This window comes from Sus scrofa, chromosome 10 (genome assembly GCF_000003025.6).
Source record: "Sus scrofa isolate TJ Tabasco breed Duroc chromosome 10, Sscrofa11.1, whole genome shotgun sequence".
Classification (NCBI taxonomy): Eukaryota; Metazoa; Chordata; class Mammalia; order Artiodactyla; family Suidae; genus Sus; species Sus scrofa.
Genome location: NC_010452.4, coordinates 57,253,191 through 57,279,077, shown reverse-complemented (window position 1 = coordinate 57,279,077; position 25,887 = coordinate 57,253,191). Strand labels below are relative to the sequence as shown.

Genomic DNA, 25,887 nt, shown 5'->3' with positions numbered 1-25,887 from the left:
AAAGTCTGCTCTCCCACCCTCTGAGATTTTGCATTTCTTTTTCTCCTCATTCAAACTAATAGTCTTTTTCAAGTTTTGCACGGTAACTACTTTTGGCTCTCGAATATAAAGGAGTTACTTTTCATGATATTTTCTATTTCAATTCCATTTAGAATCTTTACTAATTAGGTTACATTTATAAGCATTTTATTCTGATTCTAGGATAATATTCTCTAAAATAAAATTTCCGTGTATATTCTTTGGTTTCTAAACCAAATACTTCTTTTGATACTCCTTGTCTCAGCGCTTCCAGCCTGGGCTACTGTTTTTCTTCTATGATAACAACATTTTGCTTTGCTAAAAGGGTTGCATTGGCTTTTCCACAGGTACTGTGTGTGTGCACAACATTATGGTAAATCATTTAGTAATGTTTCTGCAGGATTTCCTTTAGTTTATAACGCAGAATAAACTAGTGCTTCCTCTCTCTCGCCCTCCAGCGGCTTGAGTCAGAGTTGCTCCTCCATATGTTCACCTGGTCCTTTCAGAGCTGGCTGGGCTCTGAGCTCTGTACCTCGGCACTTCTGCGTGATGGTCTCCTTCCTTCGTCCACACAGCGAGGGCCATGTTACTTCCACTGATATATTTTGGTCATGCCCACTGCATGTGAAAGTTCCTTGGCCAGGGATCGAACCCGCGCCACAGCAGCACCCTGAGTCATTGCAGCGACAATGCCCGATCCTTAACCCGCTGTTCCACGTGTGGGAGAACCTTGACGTCCATCTTTATTTTGAATAATTCACATCTACCTGTCTCTCCTTTACTCCCAGACTTAACGGTTTGAAATAAAAGCTGTTTCTAGAACTCCATGTCCTTTTTAACAATAAAGCAGTTATCGGGATTTGCCAGTAGACAAGGAGAATTTGGTGACTTCCCAGGCTCTTTGCATCATCTCCAGTCTTACTGGGCCCGTACATAAGACAGTCCTGTAAGTCACACTGAGAAGCATTTCATGGTAACGGGCCGAGGGAGCCAGGAGACGTTCTGCCTCCGTTAGGTTCCCTGACTTGAAGGCTGGGGGGGATACTGGGGCTGTCATTGCCTGAGGCCATGTTCGGGAGCTGCCCGCCTTGCAGGAGCTTGTCCCCTCTGTCTTGTAGTTTCATCTGGTTGCCATAGTACATTCTAGCTTTCTATCCAGCTCTCCATTGCTTCCAGGTGCCAGTATGGGGATGTGCCTCTTCCTTGCTGTGCCCTCGAGTTGCCAACCCACTGCCCCTTACTAATCTCTGCATGGCTTGGATGGCTCTCATTCTGCCTCTGCCCACCTCCCAGGTATGGCTAGACTTTTATCACAGCTTCCTGAGGGCCTCCTATACTCCTACTACTTCCTGAGGGGGAGGCACATTTGCAAAGAGGAGCATGCATTCGAACAATGCAAATCTTTACCATTAAATTTTGGTTCCAGAGCCGACTGCCGTGTAATGCTAAATTTGCCCTTTTGTTTGCATTCAGTTAACTATTTCTGCAGTGTTGACTGTAGGCATTGGTGCTCGGTGTTGACCAAAATAGTTCCACCCCTGCTCTCTGATACTGTATGGTGTCTCAGGGCCACAGAGGACCGAAATCCCTGTGCGCCTGTGGTGAAATAACCGTGGTGGGTGAGAGGCATCATGTGGGCACGTCAGTGCCTGGGACAGTTGGACGGGTATTCAGGGACTCTCCCCCAAACTAGGACTGCTCTGGACAAGCGGATGCTATTCACGTTGGTCCTTGGAGGGTGACGGTGGTGTCCTGGTAAAGCCGGGCTCCAGAAACGTGAACGTAGGGGAATTTTTGTTGGTGAGAAGTCTGGTGTGCAGGTGGTTTCATGTTCATGTGTGGCCAAGCGGGATATTAGAATGTAAATTGGGTCCAGATTGTGTGCAAGCCTCCAAATATATATTCTGCAAAGACTACATTGGTGATGGAGAAAAGGGGTCAAATCTGTCCTGTTAGTTAAAACTCTGAGTTTCCTTAAGCCTTAAGTACCCTGACATTGGATTCGAGGAGTGGCAGCCCTATTAGCAGCATAAGTAATAGTGTCCTAACCCCATGCTGTTGCAGTGAAGATAAAAAGAATAAACTTGATAGATATGAGAAGGTGGAATCAACTGGTCTTGACACTAAGCAAGATATGATTTTCTAGGGTTGAGACTTTAAAAATGGCTCACAGCAATTTCGGTGGAATGAAGGGGTTGGCACCAGATTTCTAGGAGTTTAAGGAATAAATGGGTATAAAACATGAAAAGCTAAGAGAAAGAGAGAAAGGTTTTTTGTTTTTTTAAATGATGTGAGTGGTTGCTGCCCCTTTACCTGCCGATTTGAAGAAGTCATTGCTTTTAGGGAAAGGGCTGTTTGCTCAACATTAAAAGTTAAAAAGAGCCTTGGCGTTCCCTCATGGCTCAGAAGGTTAAGAATCTGGTGTTATCACTGTTGTGGGTGTGGGTCCTTCCTGTGATGCAGGTTTGATCCCTGGCCTAGGAACTTCTGCGTGTCTCAGGCGCGGCAGAAAGAAAGAGAGAGAGAGAGGGAAAGAGAGAGTCTTGATGCCCTAGCATTAATAAGCCAAATTTCATCATGCTTTGTATTTGATTAGTTCCTTCTGGAGTCTTTCAAAGACTCCTCTGGTTTCTCCTGACCTAAATGGCTTTGTGTTACCGGAATGTATCTTGTCTATTTCTTGCAGCAGATTACTAAGAATATATTAAATAACTTTTGGGCTGGATTCTTATCCTGGGGGTTCTGACTATTCAAACCCCTGTTCATGCTAAGGAACTTTTGTCTGGTAGAAAATGTGATCTGGCTGGTGATCTTATTTTTTGCCCTCTGCACGCATCGCTCCATGTAATGAGATAATGGGACTTTTATCAGCAAACTTTAGCTTCTTTCTTCTATTGTTTTTGTACTGTTAGGTAAGATGTTAATATGGAACTCATTGAATCTTATGGTATAGAACAGTTGCAAATACAAAAACATATCTGAGCTTCAAAATAAAACGGAATTTAACAGTTAATCTTCAGTCTGCGGTGAGCTGCTCTTTGCTAAATAATACTGCTTGGAGATTTTTTTATAAGAAGATAAAAATTGGGCTAGAATTTCATGGTTTCTTTTCAGCTTCTCATGTGATCTTATGTTTGCCCAGGTTGTTAATATTTGAATTGTAATGACAATTCTGTGAATCAAAAAAAAAAAAAAAAAACCCATTGGGATTTTAAGGTGGTCTGTAAAATCTGGGTGATTGTTACATAATTTAAGGTCTTGGTACTCCTGTTCTCATAAAAACAATTTTAATAGTAAGAGAAGCATGGGCTTTTTTTTTAAACCTCGTGTGTGTGTGTGTGTGTGTGTGTGTGTGTGTGTGTGTGTGTGTGTGTGTGTGTATGATTGTATATATGCATTTCTGTGTTATGTTTATTGGGGTAATGTTTGGTTAATAATAATTACAAAAAAATTACAAAATATGCCATTTCTTGTTTTACCATGTTGCACTTTTTTTTTGTTTTTTTTAAAAACTAACAGCTTGTTTATTTAATTCAATTAATTTTTTTATTGAGGTAAAACTGACGTATAACATTGCGTAAGTTTAAGGTGTAGAAAGTGCTGGTGGGGACATTCATGTTTTGCAGTCTGATTATCACCATAGCATTGTCTGACACCTCTATCCACCTCACAGAGTTTTCTTTTCTTTGTGGTGAGAACAATTAAGATACAGTTTCTTTGCAACTTTGGGGTTTGGAATGCAGCATTCCCTACAACAACCCCTGTGCATTATCCCCCAGTGTTAGGCTTTTGATATGCATTGTCCTTATACAGAACCTGTGAGGTAGAGTTCAGCCTTATTGTCCCCATTTTCGGAATGAGAAACATGAGCCTTTAAAGTCACACAGCTTGCTAAAGGTCACAGGAGTATAACCCTTTGCATTCATGTCTAGGTCTTCCTGGCTCTAAAATCCATGCCATTAGCTGGTTGACCGCATCTGCACAGACGAAGATGGCGTCTTTGTCTGAGATTCCCAGGGGTGCGGTGGGCAGCCCTGGATGTGTTTTGGGAAGTCTGTTTCTTGACCTCTCCGGCTTTCCTAGGGTCTTTTCTCTGGTCCTCTGCCCGGAATGCTCTATCCCCAGACTTTCTTTGCTTGACTCGCCCCATCTTTCAAATCTGTGCTGGAATCTCACCGTCTCACTGAGGCCTCTCCTAAGCCCTGTTTACACCTGTACGTTGCTGCCTCTGCTGCACCCCCTGCCCCCCTGCTGTTCCCCACCTCTTCATTCCCAATTCCCCTGACTGTACACTATTTTAATTTTTTTTTTTTTTTTTTTTTTAAACTTCATGGCTGCACCTACAGCACATGGAAGTTCCTGGGACAGGCATTGAATCTGAGCTGCAGCTGTGGCAACTCCAGATCCTTTTAACCCACTGCACTGGGCTGGGGCTCAAACCCATACCTCCTCAGCGACCTGAGCCTGTGCAGTTGGATTCTTAACCCACTGCACCACAGAGGGAACTCCTGTACTCTGATTTTAATAGCACTCTCTTACATACATATAATTTGTTTATCACAGTTATTATAAATTTTCTGTTCTGCCTGTTAAAATTAAGTTTCAGGAGGACAGAAATATTGCCTGTTTTGTTCACACCTGTATCCCCAGTGTCTTGGACAGTGCCTGGCACATCATAAGCGTCCACTCACTGAATCAATAAATAAATGGTAGATGATGGGAACACCCTGAATTCTTAAGGAAAATGCTTTTTTTTTTTTTTTAATGTGCTTGTTCTTAGGAAAAGTCTCCGTGGCTTTTATCAGGTTCTCACTTTATCAGACCACACCCAATGTCCATCCCAAAAGATGGTGATTCGTATGCTCATTAGCTGAATTTAAAAAACATGGGACCCCAAACACTAACTTGAAAAAGATTCTGCATCCTCATGTTCATTGCAGCATTGTTTCCAATAGCTAAGATGTGGAAACAACCTAAGTGTTCAGGAATTGATGAATGGCTAAAGAAGATGTATGCACGGGCACGCACGCACGCACACGCGCACACACACACACACACACACACACACACACACTGGAACATTATCTTGCCATATAATAAGGAGATTTTGCCATTCGTGACAACATGGATGGACCAAGAGGATACTCTGCTAAAGTGAAATCAGCGAGACAGAAAGAGACATGATCTCACTTACATGTGGAATCCAAAAAAAAACAACAACAAAAACAAATTGATAGGCACAGAGAACAGCTTGGTGGTTGCCAGCGTGGGGGTGGGCAGAATGGGTATAAGCGGGTCAAAAGGTACAAACCCATTTATAAAATAAATAGGGGTGTAATATATAGCGTGGTGACTGTAGTTAACGAAACTGTATTATCTATTTGAACATTGCGAAGAGATTAACATTCTTATCACAAGAAAAATGTTTTGTAACTGTGCAGTGATGGACATTAATTAGGTCATTGTGATCATTTTGTAATACGTACAAATATCTAATCATGATGTCGTATGGCTGAAACTAATATTATATTCAGTATTAGTATAAATAATGTTATATTTCAATTATACCACCCTCTAAAAAACACATGCATACAAGGTTTTCAGCTGTGTGTGATTGATTCATAGCAATAAAAAATATCAAGCATCTACTAGTTCATTTTAAACCTTCTTTGTAGATCAGTTTGAAAAAGTAAATTGTGTTTTGCACTTTCAAATGACAGATTGAAGAGGAACAAAATTCATGTGGGACCATGTTAACATGTGTCTGGTTTTGAATGTCACCATGAGAGACAGCGGGCCAAGCTGTGGGAGTCCATGCTCCCTAAATGCTACAAATACACATGTTAAGTGACCACTTGTCGTCCGTATCTTTTCTCTGTGAATGTACACCTTGATGTGTCTTAATTCAGTTCCACTAGAATGATTTTACAGGTGAAATATGTTAACAAATTGGGCTGGGCAATGAACATCGCCTGGTCAGAGAGATGATTCTTGCGCTTATTCCTGTAATTGGCTGCAATGCCCTAAGCTAAACAAAACAAAACAAAACAAAACAAAACACAAACAGGAGCCTATGTTCAGAGGCAAACATAGTTGGGGCCCATGGAGTTCTGGGCTCGTGGTCACAAGCAATTTGTTCATTTATTTCATTTTCTTAATAATCATACACCTTTGTTTTGGCCATCTGTGTCCCTCACGTTGAACTAGCTATTAAGAGTTCAAATGCCAGGGAGTTCCTGTTGTGGCGCAGTGGACACAAATCTGACTAGTATCCATGAGGATGCAAGTTTGATCCCTGGCCTGGCTCAGTGGGTTAAGGATCTGGCGTTGCCGTGAGCTATGGTGTAGGTCGCAGATGCGTCTTGGATCCTGAGTTGCTGTGCCTGTGCTGTAGGCTGGCAGCTGCAGTTCTAATTCGACCACTAGCTTGGGAACCTCCATATGCTGCAGTTGCAGCCCTTTAAAAAAAAAAAAAAAAATTCAAATGCTGTTGATTAGAGTATATGGTTTAATAAAAGAAGTAGAAATAAAAATTCCTCTTCACATTGGTCTACTGGCTTAATGAAGCCATTTTTGCCAAATTAGTTTTTGACCCATTTTCTAGGAAAATGAGGGCAATTGTCTTCTTATAAAGAGATGCTTATCTTCATTAGGAATCATGGGGATGCAAATTAAAGTATTGATTTTTTGGTGATAATTTAGCAAAGATTAAACATATTTGTCACATCAAGTTGTTGCAAGGATGCGGGCCTTGTGGGCATGCTCGTGTACTCGAGATTGGAGTGTGATTGACAGAGCCTGTGTAAAAGAACATTTGGCTATATATCTGTCTTTTATTTCAAAATTGGATGGATGGAAGTATTACCTACAGAGAAATGTTTGCACATGATTAAACATGTCAATTGTTGCAGTAGTGAAAAGTACTAGAAACAAGCTACTCTTGTCCATGACTGGAGGAGTAACTCTATCAATTATTTTATATTTGTACTAAGGGATATTCTGCAGCCCTTAGAAGAATTGAGGTAAAAGTATCTGTATAAGTTTTGAAAGGTTTCCAAGACATGTTGTTCAGTGAAAAGAACAAGTTTCACTGAGCATATATAATATGTTTCATTTCATATTAAAACTGTACCTGAGCAAACAGGCAGATCCTGTGTATACAGCCACAGAGAGGCAGTTGGGGGGGTAGTTTCCAAATTTCCAAACTGCAACTGTGGTTAATTCTAAAGAGGGGACTCAGAATGGAACTGGAGAGGTGACATGGGACTTCCATGTTTTACTCTATGTACTTTAGCACCAGATTAATCTTTTATGAGATGACTGATGATGGGGAAACACTCCCTATAACATGAAAAAAATTCCCAAGGAGACGCATACACTCCAGAACAGAGGGGTGTTGGTATCCCTTGCTTCAGATTCCGTTTCTTTATTGTACTTCTCTCTCATCCTTCCTTCAACACCCAATACCTTTAAAATATACTTGATGATGATAATGTGAGAAGAAAGAATGTATACATGTATGTGTGACGGGGTCAGTATGCTGTGCAGTAGCAAATTGGCAGAACACTGTAAACCAGCAAATTGACAGAACACTGTCAACCAGATATAATGGAAAAAAATAAAAATCATTATGTAAAAAAAAAAAAAAATATATATATATATATATATACTTGTTGAATTTTAAGTTAACATTTTCATATTTAAAAAGTACCCTATTGTTTTTTTCTATTCCGTTTTATAAATGCAGTGTGTCTTTTATGAAAAAGTCGAATGCATTCTCAGAGGGCACGCCTGGCATCACTTGCCCTCTGAAAATGGAACACGACCAGTTAAGTGTCCTTGTGTCTTGTGCTGTGATTGGAAGGTAGGCACTCTATAAACACTAGTAAATGCAAGATTTCTAAACAGATTAATTTTCTGAAGAACTGTAATCATGGACATTTAAATGGACCATTAATTTATTTGCTCTCATTTATGAGACAAAAGATTAAGTCTGGTGGAATAACAGTTACTTCCGATTCCCATCAGGAATGTGGATAATGTCCAAAATAAAGATGTATATTCACCAACCACTGGTACTTTATTAGCTTGAATTTCATGATAAACCTGTAAAATTTTGCTTATTAAATCTCAAAAGCAATCATCCAGGTAGCACATAAAATTATGCTTTTTTTTTTTTAAATTAGTAAATCCTCATCTGGGAACATGTAGAATTATGAGATAGATTTATTTTTATAGACCTAAGACAAATCTTTATAAGTATGCTTTTCCTAAACAAAAGCTATTCTTTAAAATTTGACTTTAGACATGCCCTGCTACTCTCCTTCCACATAAACTGAAACCAAACCCTATCCTTTCTAGACCGGTTCCCTGGTCATTTTCCTCTTTGGAAACTTTTGTAAAATCACATTGAAATCTGTTAAACCAAGGGCATTTTTGTTTGTTCTATCCAGGAAAGCAGCTGTGAAATCTGGCCTAAATATCTAATCTTTCTAAATTTAAACTTAATTTCTCTTTCCTTTTTCCTTTTCTTGGTTTGAGGGTGAGGGGGATGTTAAAATACCAGCAAAGCTGAACAGAAATAAATGCAGTTGGTTGTTGAAAGCCAGTACGATGTATACTCTTCTCATTTTCTTACAAAAATGTTTCCAAATTAAAAGTAAGCTGAAACAATTGGATTCCAGTTTTTAACTTTGGGAGTAAGTCATTATCCTCAAGTCACCTTTAAGAGGATCTTAAGTTCAGTGGTTTAAAAATAAAATATGTAGGAAGACCTATGTTAGAAATTAGTGAATTTAGGTGAAAGGTCTATCGAGTATATTCATTCAATTTTCTGTAGTTGAACATTTTTTCCCAAATTTGGGTAAGTGGAAGTTGCCTATTAATTGAAATTCTTTTCATTTTCTTTAAAACAGCAGCACAGTAAGTTCATCTTCTCTGAATGTGGTGATTGTAGCTCAGGATGTAAAAAGTGTTTTCTAGTCTCAACTTAAGTTTTTTTTTTAAAGGGCGGCACCTGCGGCATATAGAAGTTTCCAGGCTAGGGGTCTAATTAGAGCTGTAGACACAGGCCTATGCCACAGCCACAGCAACACAGGATCCAAGCTGTGTCTGCAACCTACACCACAGCTCATGGCAACGTTGGACCCAGTGAGCAAGGCCAGGGATCGAACCTGCATCCTCATAAATGCTAGTCAGATTCATTTCTGTTGAGTCGTGGCAGGAACTCCTCAACTTAGGATCTCGATTTAAGGCCTAGGAGGCCACAGACTTCAGCTGCTGTTTCATCAGCAGCCACTTCTGATTGTGTATCGTCCCCCGCCCGCATTCTGTCTCCAAGGAGGGGCAGTGGATGTTGGCATCTGTCAGGGTCGGACCCTGTCTTCACCTTCATGTCCCGAGGAGGCTGTCACCTTATTTGTCCAGTGTGTTCCAGGAGAGCTGAGCCTCACATTTCCAGCACTGGAGTCAGGAACTGGGTAGGATGTTGTGAATGTGCCAAGATGCCCATGGCACGCCTGACCTGGCTGCGTGCGCGGTGACTGCTGAGTGTGCTCAGGAGAAGCCTCCACTCTGTGGGGCACCTGCTCCTCTCCTGTCCTCATTTGACCAGGAGCCCTTGCTCATTATTCCTGACGTTCTCTGTACCTCCCCGCCCTCCTCCTCCTTATAAACATGTTGCTGGGGGGTGGGGCTGCTCCCCTGAACCCCTCTCAATGGGGCCTCTGGTCCAGCCCCATCTGCTCAGAGCGGAGCCGACTGTGGGATGGCAGGGAGGGCGACTGGGGGGCTCCGTCCTGCCTGCCTCCAGGCTCTCTTTACATCTCACACGTGGTGCTGGTACGGTGCATTTGCACCCTTTACAGGTCACCTGCCCTGCTTTCTGGGACCTCTCCCTGAATCTAGTAGATTAACCAAAGGATTGGTAGCTGTGTGGCCAAGGATGAGTTACGTAACCACTCTGAGCTGTGATTGTCTCTCTGTAGAACAGGAACAGCACATGTACAGTGCCTGGCACATTCGTGTTGATGCTTAATATTATCAATATTTATTAATATTATTAATATTATTCTCTCTTCCTGCCCATTCTTTCTCCTCTGAGGTGGTCACTCTCTACAAAGTTCTAGTTTGAATATCTATAAGAGAGAATAAAGTGCTTTGTTCAAAATGTATGCCCTTGCAGGTATAATAATTAAACACTGACGAGCAGTGTTATGCTCCAGGCCACTGACTTTAGGTGTTTTGCTGAAGGGGAGAATCAGTGTGAAATACAACCTGTGCTTTGCACCCCAAGCCAGACCCTCCAAGGGGACACTTTTCTCTCCCCTCATTTAGGTGCCACGGAGGTACCAGGTGCATTGTGGTGTCTAATCCCTTCCTTCCTTTTAGAGAGTTCAAGTTTCATTTTTAGACAGGAATTGTCCTTTGCTGTTACAGTCATGGAAAATTGTTAGAAATTCATTTGTTGATGGTACACGTAGTTCCCGAATTATGATGGATCGATACACATTCATCAGAAGGCTTACTTTGATTTTTGACTTTTTTCTTCCTAGGTCTGCACCTGCAGCATATGGAGGTTCCCAGGCTAGGGGTCTAATCAGAGCTGTAGCTTCTGGCCTACGCCAAAGCCACAACAATGCGGGATCCGAGCCGCGTCTGCGACCTACACCACAGCTCACGGCAATGCCAGATCGTTAACCCACTGAGCAAGGGCAGGGATCAAACCTGCAACCTCATGGTTCCTAGTCAGATTCGTTAACCACTGAGCCACGACAGGAACTCCTTACTTTGAGTTTTGAATTTGGATCTTTTGCTGTGCTGGTGATGTTCATTCATGCTGCTGGGCAGTGGCGGCGAGCGCAGCTCCCTATCAGGAGCACGTGAGCAGAATAAGCAACCAGTACGTTGACAGCTGCTCTGTTTTTCACTTTCAGGATGGTAGTCGAGAAATTACATGAGATTTCCAACACTTTATAATGTAGGCTTTGTGTTAGATGATTTGCCCCAGCTGTAGGCTGGTGTGAGTGCTCTAAGCACATTTATGGTCAGTGAAGCTACGCTGTGATGTTTGATAGGTTAGCTATATTAGATCCTTTTTTTTTTTGGTCTTTTTAGGGCCGCACCCGTGGCATATGGAGGTTCTCAGGCTAGGGGTCCAATCAGAGCTGTAGCTGCCAGCCTACACCACAGCCACAGCAACGTGGAATCTGAGCTGCATCTGTGAACTGCACCACAGCTCACAGCAAGGCCGAACCCATTGATCGAGGCCAGGGATCGAACCTGCATCCTCTTGGATGCTAGTCAGATTCGTTTCCACTGAGTCACGACAGGAACTTCTAGGTGCATTTTTGACTTATGATATTTTTGGCTTCCTCTGGGCTTATTGGGGCATAACCCTATAGTAGGAGATTTGTAATTCATTTGTTAGTTGGCTCAACTAATAGTTAAACATCTGATACATGAGTAGCCCTGTTAGGATATAAAATAAAACTAAGCAATAATCTGGCCAAGTATGATTAAGTGTCATACAGAATGTTGGTACTTTCTATCATTGATATTCTTTATTAATCTTCTAAGACCTCTTTCCTTTCTTTCTAACTGTCCCCAGGACCACTTGAGTAATCATAGCTGCTCTTGCCTGGTGGTCATATGTCTTCCCAACTCCGTTCAGCGACATCACGTTGGAAGTTTGAAATCTGCTCTGGGGGGAGAATTTGTATCACAGGTGTTGGCAAATATTACGCAGCAAATGTTTTTTCCTTAAAAAAAATTATTTTTATTTGGCAAGCTAAGCTGTTAGACGTTTATCAGCACATTCTGGTTGTTTCACAGCTTCACCCCACTTCCTAGGAGTTATTGGTTGTCCCTCCAAGTCATTGCTTTGATCAGATTTCTGTTTACCTCAAAGGAGCTTCTTTGCATCAGTGTCTGCCCCCCCACCCCACCCCAGTCCCCCAGGAGAGCTGGGCTTGGGGCCGTTCAGGCCCATTTCCCAGTGCTTTCTTAGTGACAGCGCTCTGATAGGAACTCCAGGATTCTGCCTTGAGGATGTGATGTCAAACTGACCCTTTTAGGAGTTCCTGCTGTGGTGCAGTGGGTTAAGAATCTGATTGCAGTAGCTCAGGTTGCTGTGAAGGCATAGGTTCGATCCCCAAATGGGTGCAGTGGGTTAAGAATCCAGCATTGCTGCCGCGGTGGCTCAGCTTTGATCCCTGGTCTGGGAACTTACATATGCCATGGGGGTGGCCAAAAAAAGAAAATGAATAAATACAACAACAAAAAACTGACCCTTTCAAACTTGACAGGCCTATCAGAGAAGCAAGGCAGGACCTGAGTGCTCTTGGGGTGTCCCAGCTGGTTAAGTGCTTTGAGAAGATCCCTGCTCCTTAACCATGTGCAGGACAATGTATGTGATTCTGTGTTTAAAATACATTTGTGTCTTGATGGTCATTCTGTCAGAAGAAGTGAGATCTGTCTCTGAGGTCTCTTTGACCCCATCAAATATATCGACTCAACTACACTGACCCGAACAACTTCACTAGTAGTAGTGTCTGGTTAGTGATTCTTTTAAGAAGCGGGAATGTTATTAATATCTGACTTCTACCCTCAAGAATATGAAGAGGCACCCCCCCCATACAATTCCACTTTTACAAAGAATTCTCATATGTGGAGGTAGCTTTCAAAATGATAGAGAATAGAGACAAAGGGCCGTGTGGCCTAAGGAGGATGGGTGTCACATTTAATGCCCCAGGGAGAAATGCCACCCACTGAAAGAGTTCCTGGAATCTTCAACCAAGGCTCCAGAGAGGCGAATCAGGATGAAAGGTCTGGGACTTACTTGAGAAATAAATCATCGAAAGCCGGATTCAGGGTTTTGAATAGGAAAGAGGCTTTGCTATTTGAGATCTCTCCAATAAGGGGACGAAGGTAGCTCTGGCCCTTTGAAAGCTAATCTGAATCACAAAGGCTGAGCTGGCTTTGCAGAGAAAATATGAAGCACGGTCCTTGCATTGTCTCGAAGGTACACCACGGTTTCACACCCCCGAAATAAGTCCATGCCTCGGATCAGGATGCTTTTCAGCAATACACCATCGAATACCTAAAAATTTATTTTGGTTTGTTGCTAGTTAAAAACTCTTATCTGTTGGAGTTCCCATCGTGGCTCAGGGGTTAACGAATCTGACTAGGAACCATGAGGTTGCAGGTTCGATCCCTGGCCTTGCTCAGTGGCTTGAGGATCCGGTGTTGCCGTGAGCTGTGGTGTAGATTGCAGACGAGGCTCGGATCCCTTGCTGCTGTGGCTCTGGCTGGGAACCTCCATATGCCGCAAGAGCGGCCCAATAAATGGCAAAAAAAGACAAAAAACAAACAAACAAACAACCAAACAAAAAAACCTCTTATCTTTTGCTGAATCACAGTATTTGCGGTGGGGGTGTGTGTGTGTGTGGGAGTGTGTGGGGGTAGGGGGTGGGTTGTGGAGGGGTCAACTTTTTTTCCTTGAGAGGAAACTCTCACCACTTAGCGCCCAGGTCAGCCTGGCTGCTGTTTGGAGAACAAGTACGCAGGTGGCTTGGTCCTCTTTCATCTGAACGTTCAGGAGCAAATATTTCAAGAGTAAAACAGTTTCTATTCCTGTGAATGACCTAAATAAATGTTTCTATACTTTCATTTTTATAACTGAAAGTAGCCACTATCTGTTATAATTTTATGCTTTTATTTGTCCTATACATCACAGCTGCAGTCAGTTTACACTAAAAACTGTAACGAGGAGTTCCTGCTGTGGTGCAGCAGAAACGAATCCAACTGGTATCCGTGAGAACATAGGTTTGATCCCTGGTCTTGCTCAGTGGGTTAAGGATCCATCATTGCCGTTAGCTGTGCTATAGGTTGGAGATGTGGCTTGGATTTGGTGTGGCTGTGGCTGTGGTGTAGGCCAGCAGCTACAGCTCCGATTTGACCCCTAGCCTGGGAACCTCCATATGCCACAGGCACAGCCCTAAAAAACAAAAGAACAAAAACAAAAACGAAACCCCAACCCTTCCCTGTAATGAACCTCCTACTCTGAAGGCATCTCTTTCTGGTCATTGTTGATAAGACAGTCTTTCATACAAAATGAGCTCAAGTTTTTTAGTCCCTTTGCAGATCACAAATTCCAGATTTAATTATATATCCTAAGGGAAACCAAGAGAACCAACAGAATTGGATCAAATTGTGTAATCAAAAGTAAATGATATGGTTATTAAAGCTAATGAAATGATTTCCCAGCATTTTAATTCCTTTCTCTGCTTCAAGACATTTTAGTAATAAATGTTAGAAAGGACACTCTAAGCAGTTACCGCCTCTAAATAGTCCTTCTCTCCAGACCATTTTTGGTTGAACAGAAAAGAAGGTTACACCTTAGACCGCATCACTGATGTCTTCCAGGAGGTGAGCAAAAGGGGAGGTGGCAGGAGCTGACGGCTGGGTCCTTTTTAAAGCCAGGAGGAAAGCAGTGAAGGGGGCAGGCGCTTTTATACTGTTCTCATGTGTTATCACCTCCATCTTACATAAAGTGCAAGTGAACCATAAATTGGTAATATCTACATGCCATCTGAAGGATTAATAGGACTATTTATAAAGATTCTGTTAGAATTCATAGAAAAAAATAGGCTTCTGATAAATAGATGAGTGAATGAATAAACCAACCAAGAGTCTTTGTGACCAGTTTGCAAACAAGATGGTATATTTGGCATCACTGTTGCTGCTGGCCTATGCCATAGCCACAGCAATGCTAGACCCAAGCCACATCTGCGACCTACACCACAGCTCACGGCAACACCGGATCCTTAACCCACTGAGCGAGGCCAGGGATTGAACCTGCAACCTCATGGTTCCTAGTCGGATTCGTTTTTGCTGCGCCAGGATGGGAACTCCTCACTATAATCTTCATTCGAAGAGAGTAGCAGCAAGTCTTCCTGATGGTCAGATTAACTAAGGTGTGTGTGTGTGTGTGTGTGTGTGTGTGTGTGTGTGTGTGTGTGTGTTCAGCCAGTCAAGAATTGAGAAGGGTCTAAATTTTTATCCTAGTTGTAAGCTAACAGGTCTGCTTGCTACCATTTCCTGGACTCTGATGAGTAGTCAGAAGATTCCTGGGTCAGAAGAAAGATGTGGTACTTTTGCACAGCAAACCCAAACATCAGCGTGTGTAGTGCCATTGCCCTAACCCCCAAGGCCCGTGCAGGTGTCACCAGAGGGCCCAGGTGTCACCAGTGGAATTCCGTACGCCCTGTAGGTTGCTGTAGGAGAGGAACTCTGGGCCTAGGAGACTTGGAACTTGTCTGATGGGCGGTAAGGGTGCCTGCAATTGCCTGCAAGAGAGATATTGTCTCTTCTTAACATGTGCAAATATGGAGGAGTCCGATGGAGAATGTCTTCCAAGACAGACAATAAAAGCTGTGAAATCAAGGTGTTTTTTGTTTGTTTTTTTGTTTGTTTGTTTGTTTTTGCCGCACCCATAACATGCAGAAGTTCCCAGGCCAGGGATCAAACCTGCATCACAGGAAGGACCCATAGCAATGACAGTGCCAGGTCCATAACCCGCTAGCCACCGGGGGATTCTGAGATTTTTTTTTTTTTTTTAATAACTGTTTCCTTGTAGTATCTGAATGGCAGAGAAGAATAACAAGAGAAAAAGACTGGTAACATGCCATGTCAAATAAATTAGAAGAAATTTAACCAGAATCGGGAAGAAAGAGTTAACAGTGAAGAAGCATCACAAGGCGGAGTTCCCATTGTGGGGCAGTGGAAATGAATCTAACTAGTGTCCACGAGGATGTGGGTTCGATCCCTGGCCTCGCTTAGCGGGTTAAGGATCTGGAGTTGCTGTGAGCTGTGGTGTAGGTCACAGACATGGCTCGGATCTAGCATTGCTGTGGCTGTGGTGTAGGCCAGCAGCTGTAGCTCCGATTTGACCCCTAGCCTGGGAACTTACGTATGCCCCCTGTGGGGCCCTAAAAAAAAAAAAATATCACAATTCATGTTTACTGATGGCCCACGTTCCTGTTATGTCAGGCTGCACGTATAGCGTCTGGTTGAGCAAAGGCCAAGCAGACCCCACAGAGTCCCTCCTTCCTTCCTTCCGTCCATCCTCTGACACTCATTCAGCACCTGCTTTTCAGTCCCTGATACGCTGGAGAAGCAGCTGCAGGTGCTGAGGGCGTTTTGGGGCGGGGGTGTCCTCTCATCTCCCAGAGCTCTCCGTGCCAGGAGAGGAGCCTCTGAGGCCCTGGGTCTGGGCGGCAGAGGCGCCCAGGAGGGGCGGGCTTCCACCTGCTCGGAAGGACAGAATCACACGGCAAGTCCGCCGTTGGGCTCTGTGGTCCACAAAAACCTCACGTGGCTTCACACGGGGACTAAGATGTATAGTATAAATTTTACCCCTTTTCCTTGAAGAGAAATACATACCTCCCCATGATTCATTTTGAAGGGCTTCTTCAAAAACACTTTGTGGTCCCCGGAGTTCTACGCCTCATTATTTTAAATCGTGAAAATAAACTAGTGAAGAGCAGCACATGGGTCCTGCAGCAGACTCCACCCGTGTAAACATCTGTGAGAGTTTGCACTGCTTTATGACGTTCCAGTGCAATCTTAAAATTCCACAAATGAAATGCAGTTGTGAACTTACCTGAGATCAGTAAACGGATCAGGTAAAGTAACGAGATTTTTTTTTAAGAAAAAATCTTGTTTTCCCTCAATTTTCTAGTTAAATTCAATGAAGCAAGATTGAGTTGGTAGATTTCCTGGGAATCAAGTGATTGTATTCTCTCAAACAAAACGATACCATTATATGTTTGCCACCAGGTATGCAGCAATGATGATTAGTCTGAATGCTCAGCTTTAAATCATGGTTCAAAAGTTTATAATCAATTTAGAGGTTAGCATTAAGACAGCTAATTAGCTATGTATTGTTGCATTGCTCTTAATGCCCAGAATGTGATGCAAGTGCCAAACAAAATTAAGATCTTAAACAATACACTCATTTAAACTAATAAACTTTATTAAGGAATATGTTGCATGTCATCAACGCAGTTCTGTCGTCCAAGCCACCTTTGTGCTCAAAGATCTGGGAACTTGTCCTGTGGTTATGTTTGGAAAAACGATTTGTACAAACTGAATTCATTAAAAAGTCCCATTGTTTTTAAATTAGAAGACATTTAAGGGTTGTGTTGTTAAGTTGAGGTTGTGTTGAGGATCAAAGAAATGGTTACTTTCATGCTCAGCAGCAGATGTTAAGTCCTCAATATATGCTAGCAAGGATCCCTTTACTTACTGATATTTAAACATTTTTAAAAATTAAAATGTGTGTCTTGCCTTTTTAAGAAGTGATTTGTACTTGGTAGCAATAAATATTTGTTTAGATGTTTTTCTTGTTAAATAAACATTTATTTAAAATTATTTTAGGTTCAACATTAACCAATCAATGATTAATCCTGAAATTGTTTTTGAGCCAAGGAGAAATGGATTTTTCGAATGATGAGTTATAAATTTTTTTTTTTAAATAGGGTCTTGTACTACTAAGATAAGTATTGTTTCCTTACCCATGTATTACTTATTTTACCCCCAAAATAAAGCATTTTAAAATGTCACCCCTTTAAAGGAGTTCCCATCATGGTGCAGCCGAAACGAATCCAACTAGGAACCATGAGGTTGGGGATTTGATTCCTGGCCTCGCTCAGTGGGTTAAAGATCTGGCGTTGCTGTGTGTGTGTGTGTGTGTGTGTGTGTGTGTGTGTGTGTGTGTGGTATGATGTGATGTGTGGTGTGTGTGTGGCATAGGTGGAAGGCAAGGCTCAGATCCTGGACTGCTGTGGCTGTGGTGTAGGCCGACGGCTATAGCTCTGATTTGACCCTGGGCCTAAAAGCAAATTTATAATAATGATAATAACAATAATAAATAAATAAATAAATTAAACGTCACCCCAGTAAGGATTAAATTATTGTTAGAAAGGTAAGATTGGTCAGATGACAAAATTAGTACATTTCAACAGTCCATGAATCAGAGTAGTTTTTTCAGGAATGTTCAGATGAAAACCAGTGGGTGGTATTCTGCTAAGGAAGGCGCACCTGAACCAGACTGAGGAGGCTGATTAAAATCATGTCACCTCATGGGTGCCCTTACCCTTCGGTACGCCGTGCGGAAACTGAACAATGTAGAGGTGGTACTTCGTGCAAAACAGATGGCCTCCATAGTGCCGCAGTGGTGATAGGTCCTCAAATGGTCCAGGGTTTGGGATGAATATGGATACGAGTGAGACGATGTCAGGCAGGATGCTGGGTTAGTTGAATTCGGTGATTCTTAGGCTGCTTTTGCGTCTCATGGAGCACAGGAAAAATGGAGGAAGGGTGTGAAGGAGATTCCTGTACACGATTGCAGGTTGGACTGGATGTGACCTAGTTCGATTCCTCCATGCCCTGAAACCAGTCATCTCTGAGAAGCAAGGCTTACATTTTGGAACTTAATTTCGAGATGCCAACTCTTTGTGTAACAGGTGCAAAGATACATACAATTTGTGGTTCTCTGTGGTTAGAGAGCTTCATAAATCAGCACCATCTGTTCTTCTAAGACTCTTTTCTTGCCTTGGGTGGTGTAGAGTCATATTGTGTGTGTTTCAAGACAGGAAATGTTTCATTTCTGTGGTAAATGGGAATTTCATGGGCCATGTTCAGGACTGCGTTTGCCATTCTTTTCCATCAGTATTAGCTAAAAATGAGAATAGAGGAGCATGTTAGGCATCAGCTGAGGGGATGCAGCTCACATATAAGACCCAATATCACAGGTACTGAATAACTCTGCATTTAATTCAAAATGACTTGGTGTTGAGCTCTGAATTCTGGGGAGTAAGTTCATATCATAATGAACTGCACTGCCTTGAAACGTATAACAGCTGCTAATTTCCCCCTATAATGCAAGAAGTTTTTTTTCTTTTTTTTTTTTTTTGCTTTGTAGGGCCACACCCACAGCGTATGGAAGTTCCCAGGCTCGGGGTCGAATCAGAGCTGCAGTGCCAGCACCACAGCCACAACTCAGGATCTGAGCCGCATCTTCAACCTACACCCCAGCTTATGGCCATGCCATATCCTTAACCCACTGATCGAGACCAGGGATTGAACCCACATCCTTATGGATGCTAGTTGGATTCCTTTCCACTGCACCACAACGGGAACTCCCCAAGAAGATATTTTTATTTTAAAAGCTCTGTCGATTATCCAGTACTTACTGTCTGTGCTTTAGGGTATTGGATTTCATTTGTTTTTACTACAGTAGAATTTAATGATCTTCAAGTAAGATTATGTTACACATTTCCTGATTTTTATTTCTTTAGAAGATGGCTCTCAATTTATCATTTTCAGTTGTGAAATCTCCCTTCCCCCAAATATTTTCAGTTGTTTTCCACATATGATGGGAAATTACTTTTCCCTGGCACTTTGGTCAGTTAATCAAGTAGTGGCAACGTTCACACAAGAGCCTTCTGGTCCTGTTTGTGATACTTAGGCGACTTGGAAAGAGATTCCCCTGGAATTATTTTCCACCAAATGTGATCCCCCCAAAGTGATTTAATTCATGCTGTCAACTGTCAAAAGTTCCCTTTGTGGCTTATCGGTAATAAAGCTGACTAGTATCCGTGAAGACACGGGTTCAGTACCTGGCCTCACTCAGTGGGTTACGGATCCGGCATTGCCACAAGCTGTGGTTTAGGTCTCAGAGGTGGCTCAGATCCCATGTTGCTGCAAGCCTGGGAACATCCATATGCCGCAAGTGCAGCCCTAAAAAGACAATGAAAAAAAAAAAAACAGTCAAATAAATAACTACTCTGGGATGCTCTAGCTCATTAATAATAGTTAATACGTCTCTCATTAAGTTTTGGAAATACTCTTAAAAAGGTGAGAAAGATCATTTAGTTGAGCACTTGTGTAGCAATATAATTGAAACAGTTAAATTATTTTACTGTTACGAATAGTAATAAAAACACTTGAGGAAAAATATTCTCAATTTGTTTAACAGCGTATCGTCAGAACTTTCATTTCCTTTCTTGCTTTCCTGAACAGAAAAATCAAAGATAGATAGGTGTGCAGGAAATTTAAGTGGGCAAGTACAATAAATTTGTTAGGACTTTTTAAAAATGATTAACTTATTTCTTAACATGGTAGCCTTATCTTTATAAAGTAGTAATGATTCAAAATATTTAGATCTTTGGAACTCAAGAGTTTGAATGTAGATATGCAGGTGATTGCTTTCTAGGTGATGTTTTATTATGTTTTATAATGCAGACAGTGTGCTTTTGCTTTCCTTGTTTTGTAAACAAACTAGTTACAATGTTTTTCTTATTTTATAGGATGAGTGATGGAGGCAGGTTTCAAATTTTAAGTGCTCTAATTACAAACTGTACTATGTTGCACTGGCATCCACTTAAGTTTTTGGGTATCATTTTTAAAAAAATCTGTGAATGTACAGAAGATACTTAGAACTTAACTAGGATAAAAACAACTGGATAATATTTAAGTTAAAGAGATAATTGGGGGTTAGCCAAATTTAGTTTTCTTTAAGACGTAGTTCACGTGAGTGTTTGTGATTTCACAATATATCATCCGTTGTTCCTGCAAGGACTTTTTCAATTGAGGGCGAGCTTTTCTATTATTAGAATTATGGAAGAGAGTAAGGTTATTAATTTTTATGAGAAGCAGAGGACAAATAGGTTCACATGAGGCTTTTATCTCTCTTTGTCTAATACAAGTTTCTATCCTGATCTAAAACTCATCCTTCTCACCCAAGCTTATCAAGTATTCATTTTCTCTCACTTCTTTTCCCTCTCCTTTCACTCCTTGATCCTCCATCTTCAAAATAAGTTGCTTTGATCAATATTATATGGTAGGTGAAGGGTTAACAAAGTCTTTTCTGCATGAGAATTTAAACTTTGTTTTTGTTTGAGGTTTTTTTTTTTTTGGCACCCCCCCCCTTTTTTTTTTCTGGAAACCTGATAAAGGTTTCCGTAAACTATCTTTGTAGGGTAATTAAATTATTTTGATTGGCAAATTGCATCTGGACTGGAAAAACTATAAATGGCTGACAAGCAGCTGTCCCTCTGGAGGTATCATGAAAGATACTGGCTTCTCTGAGGCTAGAGGCTCCTTAGCCAGGGTAGCACTTGCAACCAGCCCTGTACCTGGGCTGTCATCTGCGAGACCCACAGGAAGAGATGCCTGGCAGTTTTGGGGACGTCTCCTGCTAAGGACCAAAGCAGGGTGCTGCCTTGCTGGCAAGTTGGGTTTCCTGCCTTTTATCCTTGAAGTAAATCTAGATCCAGGGATCTTGAGAATCCAGATGTTTAACTGGACCTAAAGAGCCTCTCCTGGCGGGCATTTCAAACGTGTAGTCAGAATAACATTAAGTAAACCCCGCTGGAAGGCATTTGCTGAGAAACTAGCCGTCTCTGTGCTCTGCTTTTTGTGTTCCTAGCCCCTGTCCCCTGGGCAGCCACTCCCAATTCCTGCAGGTGTTGGCTCTGGCGTTTACTTCCGTGTTTCTGAATAAAACATTTATGTCTGTCTTTCCTGGTTACCAGTCACTGACATCTGCTGAGTTGCCGTTATGGAAGCCAGAGTTTTCTCTTTTATGCCCCTTTCGCTTTTCACGTTCCCATCCCCTTGTTAACATGAGAAGTCCAAGTTAAGTCAGTAGCCAGTGTCACATACATGGCGAGGGTAGGAATTGCCCACTGCATAACCAAGTAGGTGTTCTGATTGCATTTCCTTTCCTGCACATTTTCTTCTGTTGTTCTTGGAGCTAATTGTAAAAAATTTGCGTAGTTTTTTCTGTACATATCTTTAATCTTCCTCCTCCCATTCTCTGTCAGAATAGTTCCCAAATGTTCAAAAATAGAGGAGTAATTATTATTTTTCTCATGGAGATTTTCAGACTTCTCATCCTGCTGCTCTAACCTGAACTGGTTTTGGCTTCTCTGGGCTGTTTTTTCACCATATTCTAGGATTTTCCTTGGGCTCTGTCCATTGTTTTATTGAATTTTCTGCATTTTTACTGAAGTGTATCTAAGTAGAGTTTTTTAATGAAAGGATCCATGGGAGGTAATGACTTTGCATGTCTGAAAGTTTGTTTTTGTTTTTGTTTTTTTCCAGTTTTCACACTTGGTTTTTTTGTTTGGTTGGGCATGTTCTACATTGACAAGTAACTTTTCCCTTGATATAGAAAGTATGACTCTCTTATCTAGTAGAATGTATTGTTGTCCTGGAGCATTTGTTAATGATATTCCTAGTTTAATTTGCTAGTGATCATACAAATGCTACCACTTAGCAATGCTCAGATGAAAATCTGTCATTGGGAGATAATTCTCCATGGTTCTCTTGCCTTGTTGTACCCTTTGAGAACAAAGACCTTTTTCTGGACTCAGCTTCAGTGATGTACGTCCAGCAAGCCGCCTTAGAAGGTAGGGGAAACATCTCTCTCCAAAGCAGGGAGCAGACATGCTTACTGTCTGTATAAAAGACCGAGGTCCCTGGGTTCAGTTTTCTTCTGTGTGAGTCAGTGTCTCTGGTCCTCTTCACATCACCTGTGAGAATTTTAGCCTAGGAATCAGTGCATAAAAGGATGATGCTCGGGAGTTCCCGTCGTGGCTCAGTGGTTAATGAACCCGACTAGGAACCATGAGGTTGCGGGTTCGATCCCTGGCCTTGCTCAGTGGGTTAAGGATCCGGCATTGCTGTGAGCTGTGGTGTAGGTCGCAGATGAGGCTCGGATCCCGAGTTGCTGCGGCTCTGGCATAGGCCGGCGGCTGCAGCTCCGATTCGACCCCTAGCCTGGGAACCTCCATATGCCGCGGGAGCGGCCTTAGAAAAGGCAAAAAGACAAAAAAAAAAAAAAAAAAAAAAAGGGTTAACGCTGTTGCTGCAGTGAACTCGCCTTTTCTCTGATCCAGGAGGCTCGTTTCCTCTCCGACGTCCTTGAGGCTGTGGCGGGCTCACTTAGGACCTTTCCGCGAGGGTAAAAGCATAGACCCTTCATGGTTCTTGACATCTATTTTCTCTTTGAAAATTTCTTCAACCAGTAACCCGTAGTTTTTCCTCTTCCCACCCTTTACTGGGTTGTATACAGCATTTAGTTGTCCTCACCTTTTTTTTTTTTTTTTTTTTTTTTGTCTTTTCTAGGGCCGCACTCTCAGCATATGGAGGTTCCCAGGCTAGGGGTCGAATCGGAACTACAGCTGCCAGCCTATGCCGGAGCCACAGCAACGTGGGATCCGAGCCGCATCTGGGATCTACGCCACAGCTCCTGGCAACACCAGATCCTTAACCCACTGAGCAAGGCCAGGGATCGAACTCACAACCTCATGGTTCCTAGTCGGATTCGTTAACCACTGAGCCACGACAGGAACTCCTCTGTTCCTCTTTTCAATCACAGCTGACACTTATTGTTAATTATTATGCGCCAGGCACCATGTTATGATTGTGACATGGATTATCTTACCTGCACCTCTCAGGAGTCCTAAGAAGATGTTTGCATTGCTCCCAGTATACAGAAGCAGGGATGGATATGTAGGAGGGGATATACGTGGCCTAAGGACACAAGCCAGGCCAGATGGAGCACTTGGTGGTGACACACAGGTCCGAGCTCTTAACCACCTCACTTTGCTGTAAAATGGAGAGAAGGGAAAGGACGCAAAATACGACAACTCACCTGGAAAACAATTTTTAGCACTCCTGTAATTTAAATTATCACTCTAGGCCTTCACCCCCCCCCCCTTTTTTTTCCTTTTAGGGCCGAATCTGAGGCATATGGAGGTTCCCAGGCTAGGGGTTGAATCAGAGCTGCAGCTGCCGGCCTACACCAAAGCCACAGCAACATGAGATCCGAGCTGCATCTGGGACCTACACCACTGCTCATGGTAATGCCGGATCCCTAACCCACTGAGCGAGGCCAGGGATCCAACCTTCGTCCTCATGGATCCTAGTTGGGTTTGTAACCACTGATCCACCTGGGGAACTCCCTAAGGCCTTCAATCTTGATTTGACATATCCAGTAACTGGGCTTCATTTACTACGGTTATAACAGAATCCAGGGTGTATTTCCTGCTAAAAGTAATTGTGTTCAGTCCCAGCTTTTAAATGTACAAAACAACAAAATAAAGCCATACAGGAGCTGATCTGCACACATCCAGATGCTGTGGTTCCCACAGCAATTGCAGATCAGCCTTAGGGCAGTGAATGGTGCAAAATAACCGAGCACCATATGCAGCTACATGAAATCATATTCTCTGAGCTGTTGGGGGCAGATAATAGCTGTTGGGAACAGTGAATGTGTCAGTGGTCAGTTACTGTTTCATCTCTGTAGTTGGGGCACTTCATTTATGTGACCGTTTCACAGTGCGACTAGGTATGTGTGCTAGTTATACATGGAGGTGGTATTTCACCAGTGCTTCAATTGTGTTATGCATCTCGAAACAAAATGTCTTTAACCTGCAAGATTATTTGTATGTTTTCCCTCTTATTTATATACAATCACATTTCTCCTCTCCCTACCCACGTTCCCAGTGGAAAAGCATGATTTGGGGAGTTGTTGTTTACATTCTGAGTGTCAGGTTCAAGATGCTGGTTAACCTTTGAAATGTATTATGCGCTGGTGCTTACAAAGATAGATGACTAAGAAGTACATATTAGAGCCTCTCAAAACGCAGGATCATCAATCTTCAAGAGGCTTGGCTTCATGCCGTGCCCTGCCATTGAGAACGCACCGAGACAGTCTAACCTTGTAGAAAATCTTGGTGTATTCAGCTTCCTATTTTGGTAGATTCTCAGAGGAAATGTCAATTGGGCATTACCAACCTCTCTGTGATTCCTTTAGATTGTGTCAATTATTTGAAATGTTGTTGGACACAGTGTCTTAAACATAAAACCTTTGCTTATCATTCTGTTCGGTGATGTCTCTATGGATAGCACATACATTTCTACTATGAGTCTGCCAAATACATGGTTAAAACTATACAGTTTCTCTCTAATGGTGGACTCTCATGTAGGTGGTTTAGTAAGTTCATATGTAAACTCACTGTTATCAAATCTATACAGTAGAAAGAATTAACCTGACCAATTATATGTGTATATAAACTATACACATAGACTTCCAAGGTATAGATGAAATAAATTTTATTTGGTTGTATTGGAAAGCATATTGTCCCAGAGATTCCTAGGGGTGACTTTGTTTGCATTAGCAAAATGTTTATGAGACGCTGGGTCCAAGATGCAACGCACGTGAGTCTCTCAGCCACTGTGTTTGGAGATTCCGAGTCTTTTCTAAATATTCTAATTTGGTTAATAAAACCATTGATATGTCCGGCACATTTCTCCTTATTCAAATGATCCTGCAAAACCAACTTAACTGATAGTGACCTGCTTAGAGAAAAGGCCGTGGCCAAGATTGTCAAGTTAAGCATGTTCTCGGATGACATTTCGTTTATTTTTATGAACCCTCACATTTATTCCACATGCGCCTTTTGAAGTACCAGCATACTTACCCAGTTTCTTCCACATGTTGGAATTTAATTTTTTTTAAACAAACTACCGCCTTTTGCAAAGGAAGAATTACAGTGGTGGGGCTTCGTTGCATCATCTCCTCTGCCTTTGCCTGAGCCTGGTGTAACAGAAGAACCCGAAGTGGTTCTTCATGTCTAAGATCTTCATGCCTTTACCTCCAAATGATCAGTCGATTGGCGTAGGGTAACTTCATGTGAAATTCCACAGGATGAGGTATTTAAGTCCCGGATTGTACCTCATGTTCATTTTGACCTGCTGTGTTCATAGGAACTGAGGAAATGACACAGGACTGAA

General features: G+C 42.2%; 1 protein-coding gene across 1 annotated transcript in view; it reads left to right on the top strand.

Moving 5' to 3' along the window:
* PARD3 (par-3 family cell polarity regulator) overlaps window positions 1-25,887 on the top strand; it is a 632,416-nt gene that overhangs the window by 321,438 nt on the left and 285,091 nt on the right.